Raw genomic sequence first — 26,162 nt, 5'->3', positions numbered from 1 at the left:
CATAAACCAGAGACTTTATCAGCCTGAGACCAGAAGAACTAGATGGTGCCCAGCTATCACCAATGACTGCCCCGACAGGGAACACAACAGAGAGTACTGGATGGAACAAGAGAAAGGTGGAGTGCAGAACTCAAATTCTATTAAGAAGACCAGACTTAATGGTCTGAATGAGACTGGAAGAACCCCGGAAAGCATGGCCCCCGAATTCTCTATCAGCTCAGAACTAAAACAATTTCTGAGGCCAACTCTTCAGACAGGGATTGGACTGGACTGTGGGACATAAAGTGATACGCATGAGGAGTGTGCCTCTTAGCTTGATTAAATACAAGAGACTAAATGGGCAGCTTCCGTCTGGAGGTGAGATGGGAAGGCAGAGAGGGCTAGGAGGTGGTTGAGTGGACGTGGGGAATCAGGGGTGGAAAGGAAGAATGTGCTGTCACAGTATGGGGAGAGCAATTAGGGTCACATAACAGTGTATGTATATATTTTTGTATGGGAGACTAACATGAAATGTAAACTTCATTTAAACTACAACAATAAACAAACAAAAAAATCTTCTATGTATCAAGCATTTTACTAGGATCTATGAATTGAAAGATGACTAAGACCCCATTTCTGCCCTCACAACTGGGACCAAGGAAAGGTGGCACCCTGTACTTTCATCATTAACTGCTTGATTAATGTCTGTTCCTCCCAGCAGACTGTAAGCTCCATGAAGCCAAGAACTAACCCTTTGTTCCCAATACCTGGAGCATGTTAGGTGCTCGAGTTATGATTTGCTAAATTAATGAATGGTGAATAACATTAGTGAGCTCCTGAGAAGGGCACTTGGGTGAATCATTATCTAACTGAGTTTGGATAAGGATGGTTTCCAAACCCATATCCACATACATTTGGAGATGGACAGGATGGGGCTGGGAGATGTCGAGGCTTCTCTATAGCTTCCGTGTCCCTGTTCCTGATCCTGACCCTTGCTCTGGCTCCCAACCAGCTTCCCACACACTCCCACCCATCTCTCCCACCACCCCTACCCTCCCTCTGCTTGTGGACCCTCCTCTTGTCCCTACACCCTCCCCTGCCATAGCCCTTCCTTTCCTGTGTCTGTTTCTGCTTCGACTCCTCGTTGGGCAGTGTAAACTCGGAGGGGGCTAAAGATGGAACAACGGGACTATTATGGATTGAATTGTGTCCCTCTAAAAGATATGTTGAAGTCCTAACCCCTGTACCTGTAAATGCGACCTTGTTTGGCAATAAGGTCTTTGAAGATGTTTGTCAGTCAGCATGAGATTATACTGGAGTAGGTGGAGCCTAATCTAATCTGAGTGGTGTTCTTATAAGGAGGAAAAGAGACACAGAAAGACAGAGAAAGCTGCCATGTGAAGATGTATCTACATGTAGCCAAGGAATGCTGGGGCTACCAGAAGCTGGGAGAGATAAGGAAAGATCTTTCCCTAGAGCCTTCAGAGACAGCGTGGCCCTGCTGACACCCTGAATTCAGACTTCTACCCTCCAGAACTATGAGACAATAAATTTTGTTCTTGTAAGCCTGCAGTTTATCGTATTTTGTTATGGTCACCCTAGGAAACTAAGACAGGTGCCAACCCTTCTCCTCGAGTCACCCAATAGTGCCATACAGATGTTCCAGTGACCAGGAATTAACATCACAGGGCCTGGAGGCCTTACTCTGGCCCATGGGGTCTGTTATGGATTGAATTGTATCCCCCAAAAATATGTCAACTTTTTTAGGCCACGATTCCCAGTATTGTGTGGTTGTCCTCCAGTTTGTGATTGTTATAATTTTCCTATGTGTTGTAAACCCTCGTCTCTGCCTGTGGTTAAGAAGGCAAGACTGGGTTACGCTAAATAGGATTAGGGTGGGATGTAACACCCTTACTCATGTCACATCCTTGATCCAATGTAAAGGGAGTTTCCCTGGGGTGAGGTGTGCATCACCTTTTGTCTTATAAGAGATAAAAGGAAAGAGAAGTGAGCAGAGAGTGGGGGGACCTCATACCACCAAGAAAGCAGCACCAGGAGTGGAGTGTGTCCTTCAGACCTGAGGTTCCTGGGCTGAAAAACTCCTAGACCAAGGGAAGATTGATGACAAGGACCTTCCTCCAGAGCCGACAGAGAGAAAAACTTCCCCTGGAGCTGGTTCTCTGAATTCGGATTTCTAGCCTCCTAGACTGTGAGAGAATAAATTTCTGTTTGTTGAAGTCATCCATTCGTGGTATTTCTGTTACAGCAGAACACACTAGATAACCAAGACAGGGTTTGACTAGGAGACAACAATAAGCACAGCAACTAACATTTATTAAGCCTTAACACATACCAAACGTGCTCAGCTCTTTACATGGATCTCCATACAACCCTCTGAGGGACACCACATCACTATTTTACAGAGGATTGACACAGATTAAGTAACTTGCTCAAGATTACATAGTAAGTTAGAGGTGGTGGTGGGGGGGATTTTAGCCCGGGATTATTTGTCACAGAGTTTGGCTGTAATACCCAGGACCATGGGCAGCTTGTGAGGGTCCCACTTGTTCACGGTTGGGGGTGGTCTCCCTGTAAGTGTCTGATGGTCTCAGCACCAAGCGTGGGACTATAGTGAGGCCATTGTGGCCACCTCAGGAAACTGGGTCTACTGTGAGTGGAGGAGGTAAGGGAAGGAGGTGAGGGAAGGTGGTGAGAGGAGAAGGTGAGGGAAGGAGGGAAGGGGAGGTGGTGAGGGAAGATGGTAAGGGGAGGTGGTGAGGGGAGGAGGTGAAGGAAGAAAGTGAGGGGAGGAGATGAGGGGAGGAGGTGAAGGAAGAAATCACTGGTCTCTAGTGACACTCTGGCCCAGCCCAGACCCTAGACCTGTTGATGGACTGACGATGGCCTTTGGCAGCAGATTGTTTTTGTGAGCCTGGGCAAGGCTGCCCTAGGCTGACCACATGAGCCTCACATATCTGTCTCTACCCAGACTGATGCTCTTAATGGTAACAGAATCACAGGTTTAAAACTCTGTATTCAGAAATAATTTCAAACTTATAGAAGAAATGTTCCTTTCCATGGAACTTATATCACCCTTGAGGAGTAGAGAAGAAGAGGGCATGGGGAGAGAATTCTGAATTGACTATTTTCCCTAAAACAGCTGGAAAAAATCTAGAATCGACTAAAGTATCTTGAATTGTCAAGACTAAGTTTTCCAACATCGGTGGGAATGGTGAGCTAGAGAGAGAGTTCAGTTTGGTTATGGAGAAGTAAAGGTGGCTGCATCTTTGCACATATAAATCTGTGACTTTACACTTAATATCCTATAGATGGAGTAGGGAGTTAATACTGGGAAAAGCCCTGGTCTTCTCTAGGGCTCTTGGAATATCTTGACAAAGTAACTCCAGGACAAGAGTCTGTCCAGTGATGCACTTTGAGCTGAGTGTTGTTGTTAGCTGTCTTCGAGTCAGCCCCCAACTCATGGTGACACCATGCAAAACGGAACGAAAGCTGCCTGGTCCTGTGCCATCCCCATGATAGGTTGCAGATCAGACTGTTGTGATCTATAGGGTTTTCAATGGCTGATTTTTGGAAGTAGATCACCAAGCCCTTCTTCCTAGTCTGTCTTAGTCCGGAAGCTCTGCTGAAACCTGTCCAGCATCATACCGACACACAAGCCTCCACTGATAGACGGGTGGTGACTGTGCATGAGGTGCATTGGCTGGGAATCAAACCTGAATCTCCCACATGGAAAGCAAGAACTCTACCACTGAATCACCAATGCCTCCATGTGGGTGTGGATTTATTCATTCAACAGGTATTTATTGGACACACTCTATTTTCCAAGGTGCTGGGAAGGTCTCTGCCTAAAGGGATGGCTCCCTTACTTAAAGACGTCAAATTCTTCAGCCACACCTTCTAAATATTTTGCTGAGGTCAGCCACTGTGAAAGAGAGATGCAGAGAAAGATGTAGGTTTGGGAGTCAGGCCACCTGGCTTCAACTTTCAGTTGGGTGTGTAAATTTGGGCAAATGATGAACTCTCTTAGAGCTTCCATTTCCTCACTTGGAAAATGAAGATAATAATAATAATAATAATACCTATTTCATTTCAGGTTGTTTTTAGATTAGGTGAGATAATTTATTTAAGCACCAGAACATATTAGCTCCAAGCATATAAAGTTGTTAACAGCTCAGTAAATTGTAGCTATTGAAGTTAACGGAAAAGAATTTCAGCCAGCTGAAGGAAAGAGATTCTGTGAGAAGAACAGATATGAAGAGAACACCAGGGCTGGGCATATGGGCAGCTGGACCTCTGGCTTGGGGACAGCCAGCTGGGAATAGGAGGTGCAGGAAGGGAGGGGACACACACTCACTTTGCTTCTCTGGACATGTCACCCAGGCGTGGCTCCTAGCTGAACTATTGGACCATTCATGAAGCCCACCCAGCTGCATGACATTTGCTGGCCCTTGGGATGGGCTTGAACTCCCTCGGTGGTGAACTCCACTACTAAACTAAAGTCTGGCGGTTCAAACCTATCCAGAGGCACTGAGGAAGAAAGGCCTGGTTGTCTGCTTCTGTAAAGATTACAGCCAAGAAAACCCTATAGAGCAGTTGTACTCTGTAACACAGGGGGTCATCATGAGTTGGAATTGACTCAAGAGCAACGGGTTCTTTTTTTTTTTTTGTGGTTGTCCAGGATGGGCTTACAGGGCTATCTTCCCGGACAGCTGGCCCTTCCCCACCCATGGGATTTTCCACCTCCTTCTCCCACACCTCCAGCTCTACCTATCTACACTTGGACTCATCCAGAGCACCGTGTTAAACGGGCAACATCTGCGGCACCTCAGGAGAAGTGAAAAGTACCACAATAATTCACAATGTCCTCAATTCCCTTTGAGCCTTGAAGAAAAGCATCATTTTATTCCTTTGGGTTTCACATTGCTATTCGCTCATTATCCTCTGTTTTAAGCAGTAAAAGAACACAGAACCGCCCAGCAGAGGAAATAAACCAGAGGCATTGCAGAGTTCCAGGCCGTTGAGGAACCCGACGTCTAGCAGCATGAGTGGCATACACAATTCAATACAGAATGGGAACTTGGTGATAATGGCAATCACCAATGACATGCTTTCGAGAATAGGTGGGGTTTCAGGAGGAGCAAAAAGCTGTTGAAGCAAGAAAATACTAATTGACATGCGTTCTAAATAAAAGGGGAAAGTGAGGAGAGAAATGCAAAATGAAGATTTCATGACTGAGAAGATAAAGGACTGAGAATTTTCTGGATTCGGATATGACTCAAGAAAAATACGGTAGAATATGTGGACAATGTAGTGGTGGGAAGTTTTGGCTTTCAGACAGAGAAACTTGATCTTTGTGTAGGTTCAGAGATGTTGTGTCTTATAGAAAGGAGGGTGTGGGGAACAAGTTGTGCAACCGAGTCAGGAATAACCAGTCCAGAAAGCAGAGTAGGGAAATGATGTGGCACTGGGGATAACAGAACTATACACCTGGTAAGACACGCTTTGCTCCTGAGATGACTGTGAGCTGGGGACAGGAAGGACATCAGGCGTGACAGAAGACGGAAATAGGAAAGGGTCAGGAGGAGCTGAGTCATGTGTGAAAACCTTCCTGTCCCAGTGGTTTTGATCATTGGAGCACTCAACTCTCTACTTCCTCAGACGAAGCGTAAGCAAGGTCATTGGTCACCAGCTGCTGCTTCAGTCTGTCTTGTTACTTTGCGTTGACTGTCAAGAGTTTTTTTCTGAAGTAACTTCCTACCGTCCTCTGTGGGTGACACGGGTGAGGTAGCCCAGCAGCCAAATGGTGCTGGTCAATGGGCTGATGCTGATTGCAGTTAAGTCTTGTGGGGAGGAGGGGAGCTTCAGGGACATATTGCAGGCCTCGAGGCTAGAAAGAAAATCAGGACTGCATGAAGGAAAAGAAGCGACAATATCCATTCTCTCGGCGTGCAAACATGTCTTCCATTGAAGGGTCTGGCATGTGAGGTTCGGGCCAGGAGACCACAGAGGAAGGGCAGAGAATACGTGAAAGGCAATTTATTTCTTCTTCCAAAGAAATTTTACTCTGTAAACTTGGGGTCGCCGTGATTTGGAATCGACTCGACAGCAGCTAAGAACAACCAACCTGTTGTAGGGGAAGGGGCTCATCTTCCAGCACTATGTGCCAAAGTATTCTGTTGTGATCCATAGGATTTTCATTGACTGAATTTTCTGATGTACATTGCCAGGCCTTTCTTCCGAGTCTGTCTTAATTTGGAAGCTCTGCTGAAACCTGTCTACCATGGGTGACCCTGCTGTTAATTGAAATACTAGTGGCATAGCTTCCAACATCTTAGCAACATATAAGCCATCACAGCACAAAAACTGACAGATGTAACGTGGAAAATTAAAAATAAAGATTGAAATTGAATCTGGCAAAAGTAAAACGCCTAAGCTTCTTGGTCTTTAGTTTTATCTTTGGAGATCTGCAGCTTTTGATTTTCTACCCTGGCCTCAACACAACTATGGGGTGAGGGAAGAGGGGAGTGTCTGAAATTACTCATTCTCTAAAACTGCACCATTCCTGATAGTTTACAATTCAGAATGTCCCCATCATTTCCTTCTATTGTTTGCATTTTCCAGTCTGGAGTTCTATGTTTTTTTGTTTTATTCTCTACAGAGCCGACCGATAAAATAAGAGCAAGACACCAAAGAGTAATGCTGAGAAGATTTCTCAGCCTCAAAGACCACGAGACAGTTGCCAAGACTTTGAATCTGATCCTGAAGAATACAGGGATAATGGCCCAGGGCTCTTGTGGGCCGGGGCGAGGGTGTCCAGCCCGTCTGACTGTTACAGAGAGTGGGGCTGCATTGTCAGCGCATGGCTAGAATTCAGAGAGGGGAAAAAGGAAGATCTGTTTAGTGTAACCTAAATACAAGCAGGTGTCTGCCCAGGGTAACACAAATACCATTTCTCTAAGGCATAGGAAGCCTTCCTCAGACTTGTTTAAAGAAGACAGATGAGGCAGACATCCTAGCATTGATGACAAATTACTTCTCACAGACAGCAGAGTGCTGCTAAGCACAGACCCCGCCCCCCCAAACTCTTTTTCATTTTAAACTACTGTTTCTAAATATTAGCCTCATGTATAAACTGGCTTAACTTGACGTCAATAATAAAAACATACTTATTAGTGTAAATTCCAATTCCATGGCACTTTTGGGTGCTCTGATGCGCTTTCCTTCATGTGAGTTGATATTGTCTGGACGCTGCCTCCAAGGATTTTCTGTTGTACAGCTTCTTTCTCCCATTACTTCTCTCCTCATCTCTCCCAGTTCTTGGCATAACTCCCCCCACCACAATCCAGACCACCCTGGAATTTACATTACGGTTATGTTCCTGCTATGGACTAGGAAGAAAAGTTTGGTGATCTACTACCAAATATTAGCTGATGAAAACAGTACAGATCACAATAGAACATTGTCCAACCCACTTGCTTTGGACATGTCATAAGGAGGGGTCAATCACTGGAGGAGGACATCATGTTTAGTAAAGTAGACGGCCAGTGAGGGCAAAGGGTACCCTCAGTGAGACTGACAGGCATAAGGGCTGCAATGATGGACTCAAACATTCTGGTGATTGTGAGGATGATGAAGGACCTGGCAGTATTTCATTCTGTTGCACATACGGTTACCATGAGTTGGAGTCAACTCCACGGCAGTGATCTCTCTATCTATCTATCTATTTTCCTGCAGTATTGAAACTTTTATATTGATGATATTGGTTGTCTTGTCATTTTAAATATATATTCTAAGATCTCTTAGGAAATGGTAAACTAGAGCAAAGAAGAATGGAAGAGTTGGTTTTGTTCCCCCAGCTACCAGGGAATGGGAAAGAACAGCTGGAGGAAATGAGGTCTTTTGAAACTCCAAAATGGGGATTCGAGAACAATGCAGGCTTCTGGAAGCTGTGGAGTGTTAAGGGAAGTCATCCTCTGTTACAGGAAGAGTGAGTGAGGCCATGTGCACTCTGGGCTGGGTCAGCCCTGACCTTGGGATAGGCTCTGGGGCAGCTGCAGAGGAGCAGCAACCAGGAACACAGGAGGTGACCTCATTTGGTAGGACTCAACTTGGATCAGAAGAATCAGAAGCGCCATTCTTGAGCTGTTTGTATTCAAATGGGCCGAATAGTGGGACTTGACTTGACTTTTAGATTTAAGAAGCTGAACTGGAGGTTTCTTTTCCTCCCTTTCTCCCTTCCCCCTCTTTCCCACCCTCCTCCCTTCTTTCTCCTCCTCCTCCCCCTACTCCTCTTCCTCTTCCTTCTTCTTCTTCTCACTCTCTCTCTCTGATTGGGTAAGGGGTTATTGGATAAGAACATGGGATCTGGTTTATACCCCTGCTCTGCCACTTCCTAACTACATACTCTTAAGCAAGGCACCCACAGCTCTCTGTCTCAATTATCTCTTCTGTAAAATGTGGATATGATAATACCTACCTCATAAGTGTTTGACATTATGATTATGATTATTTTGGAATCTTTGGTAATACAGGCATTCTCCAGGTTATGAATGAGATATGTTCTTACCTGTACTTTGAAGTCAGAGTTGTAAGTTGATCACAGGTGCTTCTGGTTCTTATTTAGCCTTACTTTAGTGCAAGAAAAGGCTCAAAGCCTTTTCAATTGTTTAAAAGCTGCACATGTAGCAAGTGAAGGTGATTGTGATGAAGAATATGTTGCGAGTAAGGGTTGGGTCAATCATTTCAAAGTGAATACAGATTTACATAATATTAAAGGGCAAGTACGAGTTGTCCGTAAGTTGAAGGTTCGTAACCTCGGGACTGCCTGTAAATCATGTTTTTCTGAAATACACCTACTCCTCACTTATCAGCATAGTTAAGTTCCAAAGACCAGGTCATTATGTGAAAATCGGCATTATGCAACATGGAGGATGATCACATTAGATCGCAAAATGGACAATGAGTACATCATTACATAACTGCCAAACCACCGAGCTCATGGCCTAGCCAAGCTGACACATAACCTTAACCATTACAGCCAGCATTACTCTCCCCTCACACCTTGGCATTTGTTACTGCCATACATACTTTGTTAAGGCTCAAAATAGTCAGATAGTAGAATTTTACTATTGTTGTAAATGCAAAATGACTGACGACATGATAGTCGATAAGTGAGGATTAGGTGTACAGTAGTGTAATACAATAGAAAATTCTGCCTTTCTTATTTAATATTCTCCTCAAATTCAATTATTTAATAATATGTATCATTTAAACTCCCTTTACCAAGAAAGGGAATGAAGCAATTTGAGGAAATAAGGTATACTAACTTCTAAAACCTAGGAGATGATTCTAGTTTTCTTAAAATTCTTTTGAACAACTTTCATTATCACAGAGATCTTTTTATTTACCAACCCACCAGTCTAGCCATCCATCTACTCCATCATGCATCCAGTCATCCTTCCAATGGGGATTTCTAAATGCTCTCCATGTTGATCCGTTTCATGAACATTTCTGAACACTTGCCATGTCTCAAGTATTGTGCTGCCCTCTGTACCCCTTTGACTAGACAAGGTGAAAATTAAAGCTCCCCTGAAATCACAGCGAAAATACAGAACTTTCATTCAGTATCTGATCAACATTTTCAGTATTTATATGTTAATGTATATATTATTCCCTTATGGCTATAATGTGAAAATCAGGCATTTGTACATTTTCTTAATATATATTTCTAAATAATATTTTATTGTATTTTTGGTGAAGGTTTAGACAGCAGTTTAGGCTTCCGTTCAACGATTTCTACACAAGTTGTTCAGTGACATTGGTTACATTCTTCACAATGCGTGAACATTTTCATTATTTCTGTTCTGGTTGTTCTGTTTCCATTAATCTAGTTTCCCAGCCCCCTTACATTCATTCTCATCTTTGTTTTAAAGTAGTTGTTGACCGTTGGGTCTTATATAGGTGATTTTTTTTTAAAGAGCACAGTACTTATAAGTGATATCATTTTTTGAGCCAATTTATTATTTAGCTACAAGGTGATCTCAGGAGTTAGTTTCAGTTCAAAGTTTGAAGAGTATCTCAGGGCAATAGTCATAGGGAGTCCTTCAGTCTCAACCAGACCAGTAGGTCTGTTTTTTCTTTTTTTTTTTTTTTAGGAATTTGAGGTTCTGTTCCACATTTTTTCTCCCATTCTTTCAGGGTCTATCTATTGTGGCTCTGATTAGAATGCTTGGTAGTGGTAGCCGAGCACCATTTAGTTCTTCTGATCTCAGGGTAGATAAGGCTGTAGCTCGAGCAGGCTATCATCAGCCCTGTAGATTTGTTTCTTCTCTGAAATTTGGGTTACCTTCTTACCTTTTGCTCCTGATGAATACCAAAACCAAACCAAACCAAACCTGCTGCCGTCAAGTTGATTCCGACTCACAGCGACCCTATAGGATAGAGTAGAACTGCCTCACAGAGTTTCTAAGGAGTGCCTGGTGGATTAGAACTGCCAGCCTTTTGGTTAGCAGCTGTAGTTCTTAACCACTACGCCACCAGGGTTTTCTTCTGATGAATAGAGACCAATAATTGTATCTTAGATGGCTGCTTGCAAGCTTTTAAGACCCCAGACACTACTCACCAAACTAGGGTGTAGGACATAAATTTATGAGCTACATTATGCCATCAGCTGAGATGTCCCATGAGACTATGGTCCTAATACTTCAAACCCAGATATCCAATCCCGTGAGGTGTTTGGTTATGTCTAAGTAGTATCCGTAACTGTGCCCCCTAAGTGCTTTATTATATATATGAATATATGTGCATACAGTTGCATAGATGCATATGCATATGCATACACCTATATATATACACATATATACACACCTATGTACATATATGCCTACATACATTTATATATATATCCACATATATATTTTTTGCTTGTTTTTGCTGCTGTTTCAAAATTATACATGCCATAGCAATTACCAGCAGGTCTTTTTTTTCTTATGTACATTTTAGTGACGGCATTTACCTTCATCAAGCTGCGTATACTTCACCTTCATTCAGTGTTACCTTTCCCATCACCAAAAATAACAAGTTACTATCTAGAAAGTGAATCTCCCTCTCCCTCTCTGATCCTTGGTAACCACTAATGAACATTAGTTTCTGTATATTTACTTGTTCATGTCATTTCATAAAAGTGAGAATATACAATATTTGTTTTTTTGTGATTGACTTCTTTCACTCAGCATAATATCCTCCAGGTTTATCCGTATGTTTAACTTTTTGAGGAACCAAAAAATGTTTCCACAGCAGCTACACCATTTTACATTCCCACCGCAGTGCATGAGGGTTCCAGTTTCTCCCATCCTTGCCAACACTTGCTATTTTCTGTTTTTCTGATAATAGGCATCCTAGTAGGGGTGGCTGGTGGACTCGAACTGCCGAGCTTTTGGTTAACAGCTGTAGCTCTTAACCACTGTGCCACCAGGGACCCTTAGTGGGGGTGAAGTGGTATCTAATTGTGGTTTTTATTTGCATCTCTGCTTGGTGGCATAGTGGTTAAGTGCTACGGCTACTAACCAGAAGGTCGGCAGTTCAGATTCACCGGGTGCTCCTTGGAAACTCTATGGGGCAGTTCTACTCTGTCCTGTAGGGTCACTATGAGTCTAAATTGACTCGACAGCAACGGGTTTGGTTTTTTTTTTTTTTTGGTTTTTAATGACTAATGATGTTGAGCGTTTTTCATGTACTTGTTGGTCAATTATATATCTTCTTTGGAGAAATGTCTAAGTCCTTTGCCCATTTTTTGATTGAGTTGTTTGTTAAGTTGTAAGAGTTCTTTCAGTTTCTGAATATTAAACTCTTATCAGATTCCCTAGTTTCTGGACAACTCAAGCCATCCCGGTCCAATATACAGAAGAGAAGAGACGAGACTTTATCTTCAGTTTGTTATGATACTTTCTGAAGAACTTGATTGATTTGGATTAAATTTAGTGTATCATCATCAAATGATAATAAAGTCACTTTAACTACAATTTGTGGTTCAGTTTGAAACAAAGTGTTAATTAATAAACTTTCTATTGGGCATATCTTCTGTAATTTTTGGTAGATTACAATGAAATTCTACATATGGGCAGAGGGTGAAAACACATATGACTATACCTAGAGAGGTATACTATTTAGAGAAGCTTAATGGTACTAGGAAAAATGTAAAAATAATTACAGGTACTTTGATATTGATGTGCATTCTCATAATGACTGTCATTACTGGCTTTGGGGCCACATTTCATCATGAGTCTTTTTTGGTGACTTAGTGTTGCCTAAGAGTGCCAGTGATGCTGTGTTTCCATTAATCAATGTATAGTGACAATGGCAATACTGTATTGTTCTGTGAACAGAATTCTGCTGAATTCACAGACAGGTGACGTTGTGTGACACTAACGTATATGGAGCTCTATGTTGTAATAAGTCTGCTATTATATTTAACCCAATAATGCTAAATGTGCCCTGGACTTATCCGTAGCTGCTGTTAGATAAGACTGGACTTAACTCTTTGAGGTCTGATTTAAGCAGCTTCTTACAACCTTCTGATCAGTAATTTCCAACTCAGAACTTCTCATTCTTGTTTTTATTTTGTTATATTTTATTTTTTTACAGTTCTCACTCTCCCTATCCCTTTTTTAGGAGCCCTGGTGGTGCAGTGGTTAAAGCAATTGACTGCTAACTGAAAGGTTGGTGGTTCGAAACCACCAGCAGCTCCGTGGGAGAAAGATGTGGCAGTCTGCTTTTGTAGACACTTACAGCCTCAGAAATCCTTCAGGGTTGCTGTGAGTTGGAATCGACTCAATGGCAGTGTGTTTGTTTGATCCCTCCTTTTGTGTATTTTTATAATGACTCCCTTTGCGTCCAAATGTTTCTTTATATGGAAATGTATATTTTGCTTGTTTGTCTGAGAAGATTGTTGAATTATCTGAGCTCTTCATTCATGGATTTGGGAGAGAGGAATGTTGTACTTTGTCTGCGTCCCTTGTCTTGTCCCCCAGCCTACAGGACCTTATATGGCAGTGTCAGTTCTCTCAAAATAATGAATTCTCTAAGCAGCAGTGATTGCTCTGGCTGAAAAAGGACATTAAACATCACCAATGATTAGACTTGGACACAGTACATTGCTTCAACAGATGGCCACCTGAGGCAGGAGAGAAGCCCTGGTCCTTGTTGCCTCTGATGAAACACACAGGCACACGTGGCACACAAGGGCCCCCATGTGCACGTGGTACAAAGGACACACATGGCACACAGGATACAGACATGACACACAGGGGACACATAGATACATGACACACAAGGACATACATGTACACAAGGGCACACATAACATACAAGGACACACGTGCACACATGCAAAGACATGCATACACACAAGGACACATGTGTGCGCGTGCACACAAGACATACATGCATACATGCATGCAAGGACACACCTGCACACATACACACAAGGGCACATGTGTACACATGGCACACAAGGACATGCTTGCCACAGAAAGACACGCATGCACACAAGGACATATGTGCACACGTGACACACAGGGACACACATGTACAATGCACACAAGGACATACATGCACACATTCATACAAGGACACACATGCCACAGAAGAACATACATGTGCACATGCACACGTGGCACACGAGGGTCCCCATGCACACGAATTGGTCAGTCTTTGTGGGAAAGCTGACTTGTGTACACACATGACCCTTAGAGCAAACTAATGCCCCTCCGTCATCTGCCAGCCAATGATCTACTTTAGGGATTCTCTTGGGGAGGGCAGCAGCCTTCGGTCCAGCTGGCCTTGCACCATTGTCGGTTTTCCCACATCTTTGGTACCCATTGCAGCCTGCAGCCCAGTGGCTGCAGGAAGCAAATTAGGAAGGCAAGCCCACTGCACCCTTGGGCAACTATTTCTGTCACCTGAAAAGGCCATTTAAGCAAAACACTTAATTACCTTTCCTCCTCCCTGCAACCCCTGGGAAAGTAGGAGCCAGTCAGCTAATGAGTTTAGAGAGAGGGAGCAGCTTGGCGAGGGCAGGTTTTCATCAGTCTGAGGAGTGACCTCAACCGATCCCATCACGAAAGGTGAAAGGAGGAGCAGAGAAGAGCAGGGGGGAAGAACCAACAGGCTCCTCAAACAGAAGAGAGCTTCTAACTCACAGGTAAAGCCACTGGCTGGCCTGTGATAAGCAATCCTTCGAGAAAAATAAAGCCGGAGAGATAAGAAGTGCTAGCAATCAGGTGTCCTGTAAAGAGCGCTGGAGTGAGCTTCAGTCCACTCTGCCATTGCTGGCTGGGAGGTTTGGGCAGTAACTCAGTCCTGTGGGCCTCCAGTTTCCGACTGATAAAATGGGAGCGTAGGACTTGGATGGCCTCTAATTTCATAATGCTAAAAAAAAAAAAATGCGTTGGGTGTAGAGGAATTGTAAAAGGTGGGGCCTCCTCCAAGCTGGTGGCCTGGCTATGGAGGGGGTGTGCAGTGTGGTAGTCCTCGGCACCCTGGGCCCCTCGAGGGGTGCCTGGCCTCCTGGGGTTGCCAGAACCAGTAATTGGGGTCCAACCGGAAGAAGTGCAGCCTGCCAAATGAAGGATAAGAAGAGCTGCCCCTTTAAGATGAGGGAAGGCACTGGCCTGTGGGGAGGGTTCTGGGGTTTCAGAAAGCTCTTTGGTACCTGTCCCCAGAAAGAACGGCAGATTGCCTGGCTCGATGCTGAGCTGGCTGCCACCGCTGTTTACTCCTTCTGTTTTGGCCTCAGTCTGTCGCAAGTATTCTTCCCCAGCCTGGACCTGGCAGCTGCCATGCCCCCTCCCAGTCAGGCTCTGTGACCTTGCAGCTTCCGCCCCAGTGCTGCTGTCCCCCAAGCTCTGTCACTACTCAGGACCCTCCCGCGGCCCCCCATCCCATGACTGGAAGGTGAAATTCCACCCACATTTTCCACACTGTCCGACCCTCCAGCCCTCCCCCTGGATTCAAGCCTCGCTCTTCCTGGTCCGAAGTCACCATCTTGCCTTGGCCTAGACCACGACCCTGTACTGCCTCCAGGCCCTGCGCTCGCTCAAGACCGGCAGAGCTGTCTCAGAGAGTGAGCAGAAATGGGGCCTGAAGTCCGCCGCCCCCAGGTGGGAGTCGGAAAGGAACGTGGGAAAGTCACTCCATTTTTTTCACTCATCAAATCACTGTTGAGAGCCTATGATGCCAGCACTAGGAACCACACCGACCACACAGGGCAAAAACACCTCCCCTTGTGATTCTAGTGGTGGGAAATAGACAAGGATGAAAATAAATACACAACAAAATATCAAAAAAAAAAAAAAAATCACAAAAACAACCTCAAAAACCAGACCCACTGCTGTCCATCAGACTCATAGCGACCCAATAGGACAGAGTAGAACTGTCCCATAGGGTTTCCAAGGAGTGTCTGGTGGATTCAAACTGCTGACTTTTTGGTTAGCAACCGTAGCTCTTAACCACTACTCCACCAGGTCTCCACACAACAGAGTAAAATAAATAAATAAGTAAAAATGGTTGGAAATAAAGTAAATGAGTGTGTTAGATTACAACTAATGCTACAGAGAAAAATAAAGCTGGGGAGACAAGAAGTGCCAGAGTCAGGGGTGTGGTTGTGAGTGGGGATTGGGTGGTCAGAAAGGTCTCACTGAGAGGGGGGTGTTTGATTAAAGGCCTGACAGACGTGAGGGAGAAGCCATGCAGCTCTTTGGGGAAACAGCAGCTGGCCAGAAGGGACAGCAAGTGCAAAGGTCCTGAGGCATAATTGTGCTCAGTAAGTTAGAGGAACGGCAAGAAAGCCAGTGTGACTGGAAGCAGGGGGCGGGGGGTGGGTGGGCTAACAGAGCATATCGAAGAGGCAGTGGGGAGTGGGGACAGGGTGAAGGGCACCCAGAGACCACAGTAAGAGTTTTACTCTGCAGGCAACAGTGCAGAGACGGGCACCCAGTTAGGAGCCCACTGTGACCTTACAGATGAGAGGGGATATGACCTGGACCAGATTGGTCCAATGGTGAAGGAGGTGAGAAATGGCTGCATTCTAGACTCAGTGGTGAAACTGACATGATTTGCTGATGCTTGGGTGTTGGGTGTGAGAGAAATAGAGACAAGGATGTTTTTGAGATTTTGGCCTGAGCATCTGCAAGGCTGGAGTTATCATTAATGGCAATGGGGAGCAGTAGGGCGTTCAAGTTTGGGGGATAGCCAGGAGCTCAGTGCTTAATAATGCTCATCTGAGAGGCCTGTGGAGACTGGAGCTCATGAGAGCACAGGACTTGAGGTATAAATTTGGGACCTGCAGCAAACAGATTTCTTGTAAGTTCACACGACAAAATGTGATCAGGGTGGAGGGCATGCAGATAGCACAAAGAAGAGCTCAGGGACTGAGTGTTGGGCCCTTCAGGTTGAGGAAACCAGGGAAATCAGGAGGGTCAGAAAAAAAGAATGGGAAAGAAAGTCCCATATGTTAGCAGGAAAGAGTGGGTGTGCTGGAAGGAAGATGCAGTGTTTCAAGCAGGAGGGAATAGTCATCTATGTCAGATAAGATAAGGACTAAAAGGACAACTGTTTATAGCAAAGCAGAGGTTATTGTTGAAGTCATTGAATGTTGTTTTTATGGACCTCCCCTCCTCTATCTTTATGGCCCAGGTCTGAAGAATCACAGTGATTTCTTCTCCTGGCCATGATGATTGGCTCAGAGATGAGCATGTGACCGAGGTCTAGTCAATCATAGAGATCTCTTCCCCTGACCATAATGATTGGTTAGAGTTAAGTACATCGGCCAGGCTGAATGACACAGGAAGTATCAGAAGAACATGGAAGGGATACACAGAGTCACTGTACCAAAAAGAATTGGTTGCCTTTCAGCCATTTCAGGAGGTATCATATGACAAAGAACTGATGGTACTGAAGGAAGACATCCAAGCTACACTGAAGGCATTGGCAAAAGACAAGTCTCCAGGAACCGACAGAATACAAATTGAGATGTTTCAACCAATGGATGCAATGCTGGAAGTGCTTACTTGTCTATGCCAAGAGATTTGGAAGATGCTACCCGGCCAATTGACTCGAAGAGATCGATATTTGTGCCCATTCCAAAGAAACGTGATCCCACAAAATGCGGAAGTTATCAAACAATATCATTAATGTCACACACAAGTAAATTTTTGCTGAAGATAATTTAAAAAATGATTGCAAGAGTATATCAACAGGGAACTGCCAGAAATTCAAGCTGGATTCAGAAGAGGACATGGAACGAGGGATACCATTGCTGATGTCAGATAGACCTTGGCTGAATACCGGAAACATGTTTACCTGTGTTTTATTGACTATGCAAAGGCATTTGACTGTGCAGATCATAACAAATTATGGATAACATTGTGAAGAATGGGAATTCCAGAACACTTAATTGTGTTCATGAGGAACCTGTACATAAAAAAAGCTGCAGTCATTCCAACAGAACAAGAGGACACTGTGTAGTTTAAAATCAGGAAAGGTATGTGTCAGGGTTGTATCCTTTCACCATACTTATTCAATCTGTATGCTGAGCAAATAATCTGAGAAGCCAGACTACATGAAGAAGAATGTGGCATCAGGATTGGTGGAAGACTCATTAACAACCTGAGATATGCAGATGATACAAACTTCCTTGCTGAAAGTAAAGAGGACTTGAAGCACTTACTGATGAAGATCAAGACTACAGCCTTCAATATGCATTACACTTTAAGATAAAGAAAATAAAAATCCTCACAACTGGACCAATAAGCAACATCATGACAAACAGAGAAAAGATTAAAGTTGTCAAGGATTTCATTCTACCTGGATCCACAATCAACACGCATGGAAGCAGCAGTCAAGAAATGAAACGATGTATTGCATTGGGCAGATCTGCTGCAATAGACCTCTTTAAAAAAGCAAAGATGTCACTTTGAGGACTTAGTGCACCTGATCCAAGCCATGGTATTTTCAATTGCCTCACATGCATGTGAAAGCTGGACAATGAATAAGGAAGACAAAGAAGAATCGTTGCCTTTGAATTATGGTGTGGAGAAGAATATTGAATATCCCATGGACTGCCAGAAAAACAAACAAATCTGTCTTGGAAGAAGTACAGCCAGAATGCTCCTTAGAAGCGAGGATGGTGAGACTTCATCTCATGTACTTTGGACGTGTTGTCCAGAGGGACCAGTCCCTGGAGAAGGACATCATGCTTGGTAAAGCAGAGGGTCAGTGAGAAAGAGGAAGGCCCTCAAGGAGATAGACTGACACAGGGGCTGTCGCAATCGGCTCATACATAGCAATGATTGTGAGGATAGTGTAGGACCTGGCAGTGTTTCATTCTGTTGTACCTAGGGTCACTCTGAGTCGGAACCGACTCAATGGCACCTAACAACAACAACATCATGTGGCCTGTGCTAAGCCAATTTGAGTTCTCTGGACATCTTCTGGTGAAGCTGCCAGGGTAAGCTGGCTTTTCCCCTGGAGTTGCTAAGTGTTAGAATGCAAGTCTTGGCATCTACAGACGGCTGACCTGTTCAGAGGATTTACCCTTTCTAAGACAGAGCGAGAGAGATGCCCGACGTTGGCATTTGAGCCAACTCTGGATCCAGCTCTGCCCAAAACCTGCTGCCCCCTTGGACTTCTAAATTTCTTTCTCCTGTTAATAACTTCTCTATTTTAAGCTAATTTGATTCAGGCTTCTGTCTTTTGCATTCAGAAGTGTTCTAACTAATTCAAAGAGATTTCTTTGAAGTCTGCTACTCAACAGTGGGAGCAAGAGTGACCATTGCTGACTGCTGGCCAAAGTAAAAACCAGCAGAGGAAGCTTTAGAGCCTTTGGTGGAAGACTCTGACAGGAAGCATCCCCTCCTTCTTGCCTTGCAGCCTCCCAATGAAAGCTTGCTAAGCAACCCCGGGTCCAGGGCTATTCTTAGCTGTCTAGAATTGCCTGGGGGAGGCCGTCCTGGACGCCACCAAACAGTGTCACCCTCCCTGTCTCCTCAGGTAGCAGCCTCTGACGCAGGCCTGAAATCTGGGGCAGGTTGAGGAGCCACAGAGACCTTGGGGGAGGGCATTGGATTGCACTCGTGACCCAAGAGGTGGCATCCTGCGGGGCAGCCAGGACTGGGTACTGGGAGTTCCCTGGGAGATTAGGAATGCCACATGGGGGAATTACTGGGGCTCAGGGAAGGACAGAGGCAGAATCTGGGGAATGCAGACCGAGGTAATGGGAGACCAAGCAGGGGAAGCAGTTGCTAAAACAAACTAATTCTGCTGGATGAGTTTTCTCTGGCTGGGAGCTGTTTTTAAAGGGCCAGTCACATACAAACTGTGGGGCTTCTTAAAGTGCACAGCTCCACAATTCAGTCGCCACCTTTAGGTGTCCTCTCAGTGTGTTGAAAGGAAAAGCAATTGGTTTTTACTGTTCTTCCTTGTCTGCATGAGGATAAATGAGGTGTTTAACCCATCTCATCTCTCTCCCACACCTGGCTCAACTTCTTACCCTGCATCCTGGCTAGTAGGTAAATCACGCTTCAGTGATGATCCCTGGTTACCTGCAATGTGTGAACGAATCACGAGTTCAGAAAACCCCGCTATAGCTACGTACCACAGTTGTTCCAATAAATAAACCCCTTCCAACTAAAATGGTTACCTCTTTGCTTGATTCTATTTCAAGATTTCTTTTGTTCTTGGAGAAGAAGACACACCTTGCAACATCTAACTGAGGTGGACACTTCCTTCCATCATGTACTTTCCTACCCTCTTTGAATACGAAGGTACCAGTTCGATAAATTCCATCACATTTGGCGCTCTGCCTTTGGGAATGTGTCGCATCTAATAGAAGCTGAAATGAAATTTACTTGTTGCTCGGATAACTAGATAGTGCACATCACTAGACTAAACACACTTGTAAGAAGGGTAAATTTAAAATGTTTAAGAGAAAAACCGTTTCAAGCACCCCCAAGCACTATAAAATGTCACATTACCCCAAACAATTGATGCCAGGTCCACATAACTCTCTGTATTCACAAAAGGAGGTCTCTGAGGATTTCTGGCAGGCACAATTGTTTAGCCTACTTTTTATTTACTGCAATAAAATGACATAAAAACCCTATAATTCACCCTTTTCACTAATTTGCTTTGGTCCTCTCTACAGTTGGTCTGAAAAGGACTGTTTTACTTCATGATCTTCCCCCTCTGTGAGGTATATTTTTGTGCTGTAATTGAATTCTGCTTTCTGAATCATACAGGGGAGTCCTAGATGGTACAAACGGTTAAGAGCTTGACTACTAACTAAAAGGTTGGCATTTTGAACTTACCCAGAGGTGCGTTGGGAGAAAGGTCTGATGATCTACTTCCAAAACCCTATGGAGGGCAGTTCTACTCTGAAACACATGGGGTCGCCATGAGTCAGAATCTACTTGAAGGCAATGAGGTAAATTACATAGACACAATTTTTTTCAAACACTTTCTACACTTCCTGTAGAAGGGACACAAATTGCAGGAGAGAAAAGTCCTGGAGACTCTAAGGAGCTAGGCCATCCTTCCTGAGGAGTTTTCATTCTCCCATCCCCCAAAGCACATTCTCTTGTGCTTTTAGACTCAGGGCATGATCTCTGTGAAGGCAAGCAGAAACAAGCCTCTGTGGCATCTTGGTTAAGAGAGTGTTAGCTGCTATGATTAAAGTGAGCCTGACCCAAGCCATGGTCTTTTCAATCGTCTCATATGCATGCGAAAGATGGACAATGAAACACGAAGACAGAAGAATTGATGTGTTCAAACTGTGGTGTTGGTGAAGAATATTGAATATATCGTGGAGTGTCAGAAGAACGAACGAATCAATCTTAGAAGAAACACAACCAGAATGCTCCTTAGAAGTGAGGACGGCGAGATTTTAACTCACTTACTTTGGACACGTGATCAGGAAAGACCAATCATTAGAAAAGGACATTATGTTTGGTAAAGTAGAGGGTCTGGGAAAACGAGGGAAACCCTTAATGAGATGGATTGACAAAATCGCTAAAACAATGGACTCAAATACACCAATCAAAATGAAGATGGTACAGGACTGAACAACATTTCATTCTGTGATATATGAGGTCGCTATAAGCCAGAGCCAACTTGACAGCAACTAACAACAACAATAACAGCTCCTATAACAGAAAACCCCAACCTCTTAGCGACTGCGCATACTTAAAGTTTATATCTTGCTCATGGAACAGTCCAAGGCTGGTGCTTCTGGTGGGCAGCTCTACTCCAAGTGGTGGATTCAGGTGGTTAGGCTCCTTCCATCTTGTTGCCTCACCAGCTTCAAGAGGTGACTCCGGAGATGGTGTCAGGAGTCATCTCCATTCCAGCCAGCTGGGAAGAGAAAAATGTTTGGAGCATTGTACATGGTTTTGTGATTCAGATCTGGAGTTGGTGTGAGTCACGTCTGCTCATTTTGCAATGACCAGGACTGAGGACAAACCATGGCCACCTCTCAGCTAGGGAGTCTGGGAAATGTGGTCTAGCTGTGTGACCAGGAAGAAGAAGTCCTGGATTTGAGTAGACATGTAATTGTTTCTGCCATCTATGGCCATAGTCAAGAGGCTTTTGACTCCTGCACTTCCAGGCTCTCCTTTCACAATTCTTTTGAAACACTTGTAGGGGCAGGCCCCAGGAGACTGAGTAAATTCTGTTACTGAATTCATTTCATTTATTTGCAAGTCAGTTTTGCTCCTCTATTTTTATCTCATTGGTTGTTAGACTGGAATCAAACATATTAAAATCTTGGTTTCTAATAATATCTCAAAAAAAAAAAAAAACCTAATAAAGGAGAATGTCTATAGCAAAAAAAGTTATCTTGGTCTTGTTATCCTGGAAATCATCTGAAAATGAACTGCTCCACACCAAATTATTCTAGTGGTCTGAGACAGACAGGATCAAACTCTCTCTCTAAAACCTGGATATCATTTATTACCAAGTATTTGGCTATCATAATTCAAGACATTGAACCTCACAAGTCCTCTGTCTCTCCTCAGTGGTGAGCCAACTCTCACCCTTGGACAGACATGGAAATAAATCTCAAGCCCACTGCACAGGAGCTGTGAAGTTCTGGCAACTCATTTAACCTCTCTGAGCCTCATTTCCTTGTTCTGTGAAAATGGAGTTAATAATTCCCACCTCATAGGATGTCGTAGGGGTAAGTTAGATACTGAAGGTGAAACCACCTAGCACAGGGCCTGGCATGAGCTAGCCAGTCGATCACTATCAGCTGTCTTCCTGCTTTTCTCCACTCAGGAAAAGGTAAACCCAGGGGCCTTTGTCAGAATGGTGGTGCCTCAGCTAGTAAAGCTACCTTTCCTCCCCCACACCAGCCCTCTGCAGCAAGCTCCAACAGCAGCAATAGATCTTTCCATTCAGGCAGAAATCAGAGGGTCTGCGGAGAGTAGAGCCAGACAAAGCCACAATTACCCCCACATGACTGCGTACTAAGAATTCTGGTTGCAGAAAAGGCTTATCTGCAGTTTGTTTTTGCTAGTCCTGTTCTAAGAACCCAAGAGGTAAGGCCTCAGTCAACAGGACAGCCTCCATCTCATTGTTCTGGCATAATTCAACTTAGCTAATTTCTGGCATTTTCTATGCTCCGTCTCTTCTCTTGGGCATTTCCTTGATTCATTAGCAGTTATCCATCCCAGTTAGTACACTTTCCATTGATCAAGTCTGGCTAACCTTACTATACTTCACACACACACACACACACACACACACACACACACACACACACACACAGACACAGACACAGACACAGACACAGACACAGACACACACACTTTTTGCCTTAAAATGAAGGATGGGAGGTACAATCTGTCTCAGGCCCTGACTGACTACTTGTTATAGGAAGATGGAAATCACTCCCCCAGCTCTCCTGAACTAAGTTTATGAGCGTCAATTATAATCCTTAAATCTTCTCATTCTTATATAGGCTTATTTCTTACTTAGTTCTGGTATTCCACTTTGAGCCAGTCGGGGTGGGGCGGGCGGGTGGGGATCCTTTGCATTTGAGATACCGCACAACTGTGCACCAAGAGATGATATTCTGGGATAAATCAGCAAAAGCCGTAGCTGTTTCTGTAGTAATCCTAAAGATCAACAGAAGAAATTGCTTGAAGAGGATGGATAAAATTCTTAGAATAATCCTGCTAAGCCCTCTAGGATTCTTTTATGATGCCTTTATATATTTCAGTCTTTCACCTAGGAAGATTCCAAAGCGTCACCCAGGCGAATATGCAGTGCTGCTGAGAAGGAGTACGGCAGCTGCAAAAGAGTTGATCCTTGAGAGCATCTTTTGAAGGAGTGTTGGGAGAAAAAGTCTCACTAGCGGTTAAGAGCTTGGCTGCTAACCAAAAGGCCAGCAGTGTTCTAAGGTAAAAACACCACGAAGTTTAGTAAAGCAAAAAGCAAGATTTTATTTGGCACATATTCAAAGAGGTAAAAGTGGGAAACAGACAAGCATGCTGCCAGAGCCTTGTCTGCCCTAGTCCAAGGGATATTATAGAACAGGCAAAAGTGGGAAAATGGACAAGCATGCTGCCAAAGCCACGTCTGTCCGAGTCTGAGGAACGCTACAGATTCATCAGTATATATTAACATTAAAAAAAAAAAAAAAAAAGCCTTGTTGCTGTCAAGTCGACTCCGACTCATAGCGACCCTATAGGACAAAGTAGAACTGCCCCACACAGTTTCCAAGGAGCACCTGGTGAATTTGAACTGTCGACCTTTTGGTTAGCAGCCGTAGCTCTTAACTGCTATGCTGTGCTGCCACCGGGGTTTCTATATTAACATTACAAGTGGGCAAAACCATTGAAAGCTTCACCTTTTCACAAACTGGCTAAAAACTGTTAAGTCACCGTGATTCTACATTTTGTCTTTCTTAATAATCTTTGGTATGGGTTTCAGTAACAACACTCAGGAGGGTCTTCGTGGGTCCAGCAAATCTTCCTATTCACTAAACGCTAATAGAAAAAGATAAGAGTGGAAAGTATGTGGGTCTTTTCTGCCATGGTTTATGATTTATTTATGTGAAAATTTCCCTAAAAGTGTTTTCCAAGATTGTCTTAGCTATCGTCTTTATACCTCAGGGCCCAGTTGACATGTCCTTGTGAGTCTAGCTCCAGCTGGGTCACATTCTAGGACAGGGAATAATGGCTCCAATATTATCTCCTAAATCAGTGGTTTGAATCCACCAGCCTCTCCTTGGAAACCCTATGGGACTGTTCTACTCTGACGTATAGTGTCACTATGAATCAGAACCGACTCGAAGGCAACAGGTTCGGGATGCTAATTTTAATTGACTAAAAACTGGGAAAATGTTTTAAGCAAGTTTCAATGGGATGCAGACACAGTAATGAAAATGTCAGGGAAGCTAAATGATCCAGTGGCCAGGTCAGCCCAGACTTGAGTGGAAGCTCATTCAGTGGGCTGAATTTAAGTGGGCACAGGACCTGCAAAGCTGAAGTGAGAGGTGTGGTCTGGGAGGCAGGGCTGGGACTTGCTGTCGGTTTGGAAATGGGTGCAGGATCTCAGTGGGATTTCACAGGATGGAGTATGCTCACTGCAAAGAATCAAGACCAGAAATGGAAACCTGGCTGGTGCTTGAGGAGTGCATGAGGCAGAAGCTGGGGCTAAGCAGCTTATCATTCTCTGAAGTCTTGTTTCTCAACAGGAACTTTCTTCTATAGTCCCTGTGGGACAACGAACTTGGTTTGGCCCTTGGAATTCCCGAGCAATCCAAGGTGTCTTTTTCTTTCTAACAAAGCCAGGCAACACTTAAACATATGTAAATGATTGGGAATCCCCAACTCATCACCTTGGCAACAGGTCTCAGGAAGAGGGAGGCATGATGAGGTCTTAGAACAAACCACTACCCCTATGAGGCCTGAGGTCTTTAGCAGGGTTGAAGAGATACCTTTCTGGGTTGGTGCCAGCACATCTGACCACCTGCTTCTTGTAGCAAGTCAGGTAAGCTTTCGGGTATAAAAACAGCTGCGAGAGGGATCGCAGTCCCTCATCTACGATGCCAGGTGGAGGCATGTGTGGGAGAATTTGCCATCTGCACCAGGACAGCTTCCAGAAGCTGGGGCCAGTGGGGTGGGGTGGGGGGCAGCTTGTTGCAAAACTATCCCTTTGGGTGCCCCTTAGCTAGTGCTAGGTGTATTACTGGGTGGGAACCCCAGGTTCTTGATCGGCATGCCTCATATCGGCCAATAAACGAGACCGAGGTGGGAAGGTAGAAAAACACCTTTATTTCATTGCACAAGGAAAAGGAGTCAGTCGAAGCTGCTGCCACCAAGACTGCTCCTGAAGGTGAGGAGAAGAGTTAACCTTTAAGGGGTTTACAAGTAGGGAGTTCATACAAGTTACATCAGCAACATTCTTAATCATGCTATGTGGGCACAATGGGGTTTACATATAACTTCCAAGCAAAAGCAGGATTTTAATGCAAAGCTGGCTACAGGTGTGTGGGGTGGGGAGGAAGCCCAAACAGGATTTTTAATGCAACACTGTGGGGGAGGAAGCCAACCAAGGGAAACAGGATTTTAAATGCAAAACCGTTGAAGGCTCTGTCTCAAGTGGAAGCACGTGTAGCAGAAGTTTTCAGCCCACCTAACTAAGCCTACTTGGCCAAGCAGAACCAGCAGAAGGTAGGCCCCCTTGAGTTCCTTATATACAGTTCAAAGTGGGGCATGTCTAGAGGAGTCGTCATCTCTACCTGGAGAGCCTTCTGGAGTCAGGGGGACACTACAAAAATGGAACTGCATTTGTTCTGGTGTGCTGTCTGCTTCTTGTTGTAAGTAATAAAAGCTACTTCCCATGTGCTAAGACTCTGGGAGCCTTTAGTGTGTGCAGACCCTGATGGGAAGGACATGATATTCATGGAGGAGTCACTACTAGTGATTGGTCCCCTATTTCCAACGTTCCAGGACTTGATAGCAAAGTAACAAACAGGAACCAGGTGTGACAGATAACAGCTGATTGATCACCAAATTCTGTTCTCCCTGTTCTCCACAGTAGAGGGCATACATTTTATTAACTGATGTATAATTGACATACAATCAACTGCACATTTTAAAAGT

The sequence above is a fragment of the Trichechus manatus genome, unplaced genomic scaffold, assembly GCF_000243295.1.
Source record: "Trichechus manatus latirostris isolate Lorelei unplaced genomic scaffold, TriManLat1.0 scaffold00018, whole genome shotgun sequence".
Taxonomy (NCBI): domain Eukaryota; kingdom Metazoa; phylum Chordata; class Mammalia; order Sirenia; family Trichechidae; genus Trichechus; species Trichechus manatus.
Note: the sequence above shows the minus strand (reverse complement) of the source record.